A 6,274-nucleotide genomic window follows, 5' to 3' on the forward strand; every position below is an offset into this window, starting at 1 on the left:
AGCAGCTGTCCATCACCGCAGGTCCTAGCACCGGCCTGTCGGATCAGCTTGCCATGACCGCTGCTCGTAGCATCGACCCATCGGAGCAGATGCCTAGCCACCATAATGTTGACCCAGGATATTGGTCCGCGGTCGTCGACATCAGCGAACATGTGGAGGGATTGCCTGAGGCGTTGGATGATGATGCTCGTTCATCTTCGTCCGAATCCTCGTCGGATGAAGAAGGAGTAGGTCCTCCCCAGAGGGCGGTCCCAGGTCCAATGGACGCTGACTTCCTGCAGACCATGACCATAAGCAATGAATTTCGGTCTGTTCCAGGCCTAGGAGAGGATAGTCTGCTAGTTGGGCAAAGTTTTCCTGACAAGGACTCCGCTGACCAGGCAATAAAGAGGTATGCATTGAGCATATCTCGGGAGCACAGAGTGAAGCAGTCTGATCGAAGTCAGCTAAAAGTGATATGTGTCAAATTGAATGAGGGGTGCATGGGGAGAGTGGTCGCTCGAAAGAGCTCTGGGGTATGTCAGCCCTGGCATATCTCAAAAATAGAACCACATAGTTGCGAGCAGGTGGGGGCTATGGCTAAGCACCGCAACGTCACCGCAAAATATTTGTCACATATCTTGCAAGTGGCGGTGGAAAAAGACATCAATGTTAGTGTGAAGACGCTGCAAGAGACTGCAGAAGATCAGATTGGCTTTTCTGTCAGCTCGGGAAAGGCAAGGCGTGCCAAGGAGGACATTTTCCAGAGGCTATATGGCACATATGAGCAAGCATATGACCTAGCCCCCAGACTGCTCCATCAGATATCATCAAGTAACCCGGGGACTCATGTATTCAGGAGAGATCGTCCACACCCCAGGGAGCAAAATGAAGAAATACTTGACCGTTTATTCTGGGCATTCCCGCAAGCTATACAGGCATTTCAACACTGTCGTCCAGTGTTGTCAATAGATGGTACCTTCCTCACTGGAAAGTACAAGGGCACACTCCTGTTGGCGATCGCAGCAGATGCAAACAATCAGCTCCTTCCTATTGCATATGCATTGGTGGAGAGCGAGAACAAAGATAGCTGGTTCTGGTTCTTATGCTGCTTGAAGATTTCAGTTGTCGGAAATCGCCCCAATGTTTGCATCATCTCTGATCGCAACACGGGGCTATTGAGTGTGCTCGAGTTTATGAAGGTGGCACAAGATCCAGATTGGGGGTGGCCCGATCTAGAGACAAGGTGGTGCATGCGGCATTTGGCAGCCAATTTTTACTCAAAGTTCAAGAACAAGGATTGGTTCAAGCTGTTCAAGAGAATGTGCATGCAGAAGACAGAAGAGAAGATGAATGCAATTTGGAGTGGAATCAATGCCGAAATTGAGAAAGCTGCGTTGCCACAGAGAACAGATCGGAGGGGCAATACCAGGACAGTTAATCTGTCTACGTGGATTTCGAGAGTTGCCCCGATTTAACCAAGTGGGCGCTTTCTCACGACTGCAGGGCACGGTGCGGCATAATGACCACCAACATGTCGAGGTGTACAATGGTGTCTTTGAAGGGTGTGCGCGCCCTCCCTATCACGGCGTTGATTACTGAAACTTGGAACCGGACTTTGTCGTACTTTGCAGACAGAGTCCAGGTTGCCAACGCTCGGGACGCACTGAACAAGCCATGGTCTGAAAAGATGCAGCGACATCTAGACGAGAAAGCAAAAAAATCACAAAGCCATGGTTTCCGTCAAATTGACGCACTTAGGAATAAGTGGGAAATACATGTACGCGCCAAGTTTGTGAGAGGCCACCACAGAGGCTCAAGAAAGCATGCTGTCACCCTCGGAACTAGCTCGTGTGAGTGCAGTTGTAACAAGCCAAAACTTTTGGGATACCCTTGTAGTCATGTCCTCAAGGCTGCTTCAGCACAGAACATCAGCGTGCAGTCCTACATATCTCCGTACTTCAACACATACAACCTACTGCACACATGGAATGGTGAGTTCTGGACATGGGGCATTGGGCAGCACTATAGGGATGTATGGCCGGATAAATCCACCATATGGGTTCCGGACCCGACGTTGAAGAGGACCGCGAAGGGTCGACGTCAATCTCGCCGTCATAGAAATGACATGGACCATAGTCAGTCGGGAGAACCACGCCGTTGTCGCGTTTGCAGATGTCCCGGTCATGCGCGAAGGGAATGCCCGTACCGTAGCAACAACAACCCAGCTTGATGTTAATTATAATAAGTTGTAGTCATGATTTGTTGTAATAAATTTATGATTATTTCTATTCATAATGTGATGTAATATATTTATAATAATTTGTGCGCATGATTTGCTGTAATAAAATTATGATTATTTCTATTCATAGTGTGATGTAATATATTTATAATAATTTGTGCGCATGATTTGCTGTAATAAATTTATAATTATTTCTATTCATAATGTGTTGTAATATATTTATAATAATTTCTATTCATATTTCTAACATATTTATAATTATTATGTGTACAGGTGATGACCACGCACTTACCAGACCTTTTAGAGGCGTCGTTTGATGCCGATCACCGTTGTCACCAATGGTTGGACCCGAACGCCCACTTCGACCCCCCTCAGCCCTTCAGGCTACGCGGCATCAAAAATAGGCTCCATGTTCACGACCGTTATATGGATCATTTGCGCGCTCACGGACTTCTTTCATATTCCAAGCTTACATCAAGCAAGGAGAGGTTTCTGTTGGACCCATCTCTTATGTCAGCCCTTGTTGATCGTTGGAGACCCGAGACCCACACTTTTCACTTACGTTGTGGAGAGTTGACACCGACCCTAAAAGATGTGTCCATGATTACTGCTCTTCCTATCATTGGTAATCCAGTGGTCCCCCAAGCATATTCTAGTAATTGGCCGCTACAGGTTGAAGCACGGCTTGGTGTTCCATTTCCTGTTAACACCCGCAGTGGGAACCGTCCTAGAGGTGTGCCTCTAAGCTGGATAGTCACACATTTTGCTAACTTACCTGCCAATGCAGATAATGTCACGCTGGCACGACATCTATTTGCATATGTGCTGTATCTCTTAGGTATAATGTTCCCTTCGTCACACGGTGACGTTGTTCTCCCCAGTTTGATTAAAATTGCCGAAGAGATAGTAGATGGCCCCTTACCTCCCAGGCCCATATACAGCTTTGGTTCAGCCATGCTTGCTCATACATACAGGGGGTTATGTCATGCCACCCAGAAAAAATCTAAAGGCCACATACTTGCCGTCAGCTATGAGTTTCTTCAGCTATGGTCATGGGAGTACTTACCTGTTGGACGTCCCCACCTATCCAACATAATCCACCCATATGATTTTGGCCAGGCTAGATATGGCCCTCTGACATTTGGATCTCGTTGGGTACATGCTAAAAAAAATTGGTCAACAAATGTGGTGCACGGTTGTTACCCCGAATACCACCAGGAGTTTGAGGGGCTAGAGGATCACATGATCAGCTGGAACCCATGGACGGATGATGTCGCTGTGTGGGGTGCTCAGCCATGTACAGCTGATATGTATATAGGCTCCGACTTGTGGTTAACACGCTGCCACCTCCTCTTTCTTTGGATGGTTGAGACATATAACCCAGAGCGTGTTATGCGGCAGTTTGGGCTGTATCAGGTTGTTCCACCACCACTACCGAGGCGACTTGACGATCTAGTTCACACGTAAGTGCGCTCATTTCAATATAAAATGTATATCATTTTATTTATGACTTACATATTCCTAATTAAATATATCATTTGATTTCAGGCAAGATAATAAAGGTTTGAATTGTGCCGACTGGAGCAGTCGTAATAGACAGTGGATATAGCTGTGGATTAATAATGCGGCATCCGATGTAGTGCAAGAACATAGGTACGTTTTGTATTAAATTATTTCGATTATTTTTATACATGTGCTAACGACAATTATTTCTTATATTGGTAGACCATATAGTGATGGCACATACGACCACTACAATCATTGGTATCGCAGTAGCACAAGGATTTTGCTCACCGGTCCTCCACCAGATTACACACATGCCGATCAGCTGGTTGTAGGGACTGAACGAACAGCAGCATACCATCGCGAAACCTCGGTACTTGCATTTCTTTATAAATATGAGTTTATTGCAATTAAAATAAATATCCACAACATTTTCTCGTACTTTGAGTTTTCTATTTTCAGATACAAGAATATAGGGAGATCGCTCGGTCTGCATCGGATGCTTTGCGGCTGCGAAACGTGAATAGTCCTGAAGGAAAGTCCCTGATTAGGCGTATTTTTAATACGGCCATGAACGGGCTTAAAAGATTTGGTTGTGCTCGAGATGACGATGTTGTTACGCGAGAATACGACATGCCAGATGCACCATCGTCTAGACCCAGTATGGCGCGTACGAGCAGTATGGCGCGTACGAGCAGTATGGCACGTACGAGCAGTATGGCGCGTACGAGCCAACCTCCTACGCGGAATCCATCATATGCACGCGTCGACTCATCTCTACTTGACCGCTCACAATCAGCTCGCATGTCTCCGCCCCATGGCGCCACACAGGTATTATCAGATACATTTAAAATTATAAATGCGCGTACGTTCTTCTACAAGATTTTACAATAAATATTATCTTCTGCGCATTAAAAATAGGAGGAGAATATTTTCTCTACTAATCCGTTCGGGGAACGATTTTCATACACCCAAGGGGAGACTTCAAACGTCGACAACACCACTCGCGTATGTTCATATTTTATAAATAATCACTCATACAACATAAAATTACGCCTATTATTTACGAATATTTTCCATCCGCAGCAATCTTTTGAACCTAACTGGTCAGAGACGGAAGCTGGACTCGGCTACAATATGCCTCCTCCACAGGTTCCTTCAATTTTAATATATAATTTCTCCCATAAAAATATTCATGTCTATTACTTACAACTAATTTTTTTTACGCAGCAATCTTTTGATCCTGCTTGGCCCAACATGATAGCTGGTTTCGGCCACAATATGGCCCCGCCACAGGGTACTGAGCATATGCAGGAAGAATACTATCCCGGAACTTCTAGTCAACCTGAGAATCAAGGGATATTTAATGAATTCTTTGGAGCTGACATTATAAGCACACAAGGCAGTTTAATTCCTCCGGCGACACAATCTCAACATGTATTACAAACTCCACCACAGAACTATGAGGCCCACACAGATGAGGAGCACGAACAGTACGGTCGAGGTTTGCGCCAACATCGTATACCAAATCCTTGGTCGCCTTCTGGTGCTAAGCAGAGACCACCACGCCGTCGTCGATAAGGGTGATATGTTGACGACTCTGCCATATTACTATTATTTCTATCTATGTATGACCTATGTATGAGACATATTTCTATAATTTCGAATAATTATTCAACCAGTTTTTCAAAATAAGATACATGCACATGCAAAAATACAACATAAAATGAAGATACATCGGCAATGCCAACACCACAACTTAAAATAAACGCTACGAGTAACATTATAAGCTTCACTTTTTTCCCTTCTTCTTGCTCTTCGATGATGAACTAGCCTTTCCCTTCTTACTCGGTGGCATAAAATCATCGTCCGAGTCAACGCAAGCGGATGCAGCGCTTTTTCCCTTGAAATATTCATTGCTCTTAGCCAGACTCCTCGGCGTGAAGACTTCTTCGTCATCCTCCGTCGAGGAAGCCCATGTATATGGATACCTTAGAAATTCTTCTTGTTCCTTCTCATCCTTCGGTTTCTTCTTCTCAAACCTTGCTTGCAACCTAAGAATCTCTTGTCGTAATTCCACCGGAGTTCGGCCAGGCATACCTGCGTGCTTAGAAAAAAGCTTGCCTACCTCAACGAGAAGATTCACATTCGTGACCAGATCTTCGACATTTTCTATGTTATTGGCACTCATAACTGAAGTAGCAGAGGAGATAAGAGGAGCAGCCATACGTGCAGTAAAACTACGATCTCCCCGAGGAGCCATCTTCTGGCGACTTCGATTGTGTACAACAAATGAATGCCCGGGGAGGGGTTTTATAGCACGCGACTCAGAGAAAAGGCGGGAAATCTTGGCGGGAATTCATGGCGCGAAATTTTGGCGGGAAAAAATAAGGCGGGAACTTTACGCGGGAAAATTTACGCGCGAACTTTTTCCGGGAAACCAACATTTATTATTAATACATCTGCCGAAATAAAGTTGGAAATATAACTTAAATTAAAATACGGCTAATCACTACAACGGAATTTAAGATACAACGCGAAAGTAAACAG

At 45.0% G+C, this 6,274-nt stretch overlaps 1 long non-coding RNA gene across 1 annotated transcript; it reads left to right on the forward strand.

Annotated features, from left to right (window-relative positions):
- Positions 1-3,958: 3,958 nt before the first annotated feature.
- LOC127348337 (uncharacterized) lies at positions 3,959-5,402 on the forward strand. The gene is made up of 4 exons (XR_011744326.1): positions 3,959-4,555; positions 4,646-4,732; positions 4,811-4,876; positions 4,955-5,402. It is a non-coding gene; the product is annotated as an uncharacterized lncRNA (long non-coding RNA).
- The last annotated feature ends 872 nt before the right edge of the window (positions 5,403-6,274 follow it).

This window comes from Lolium perenne, chromosome 4 (genome assembly GCF_019359855.2).
Source record: "Lolium perenne isolate Kyuss_39 chromosome 4, Kyuss_2.0, whole genome shotgun sequence".
Taxonomy (NCBI): domain Eukaryota; kingdom Viridiplantae; phylum Streptophyta; class Magnoliopsida; order Poales; family Poaceae; genus Lolium; species Lolium perenne.